We start from the raw sequence: 551 nt of genomic DNA, 5'->3' as shown, positions 1-551 counted from the left end.
TATTGTGCTGACATCTACTGGCAATGTGGGTAGTTTATGCTCTGTAGGCACTAGATTATTGGTTCCTAACCCCTTCATGTGGGGGGACCCCTAATCAACCACAAAAATGTTCACGTTCACAAACCAAACCAAACCTAACACTAAATTTAGCCTTGACCTTTAAACCCATCCTAACTATTCCTGATTTGTGTGATATATATGATTACACTAGCCTAAATTAATGATAAACTGTGATATCACTCAAATGTTACAACAAAAATGGGTCAGTTTAGACAAAATGGTATGCCATGCTTCCTTGAAATATGTTCTAACCTTATTTCATCTTCAGATTGGTAGTTAACATCTTCAGTATTACAGAAATGTATCATGTGTTGGGCTAATGTTTTTAATTTATGGCAAGAAAAGTTCCACAAGGCAGAAATTCAAAAACTGTCCCAATCACCCTTAATTCACCCATCAATGTAATGTTATTTACTTATTTATTTAGTTTATTGAGCCAAAAAGAAGACCTCTCTGTTACACTAAATCAAGCATAAACTCATACAATACTT

This window comes from Morone saxatilis, unplaced genomic scaffold (genome assembly GCF_004916995.1).
Source record: "Morone saxatilis isolate NCDOM2014 unplaced genomic scaffold, NCSU_SB_2.0 Contig7, whole genome shotgun sequence".
Classification (NCBI taxonomy): Eukaryota; Metazoa; Chordata; class Actinopteri; family Moronidae; genus Morone; species Morone saxatilis.
The sequence above is the reverse complement of the archived record's forward strand: the minus strand, read 5'-3'. Positions refer to the sequence as shown.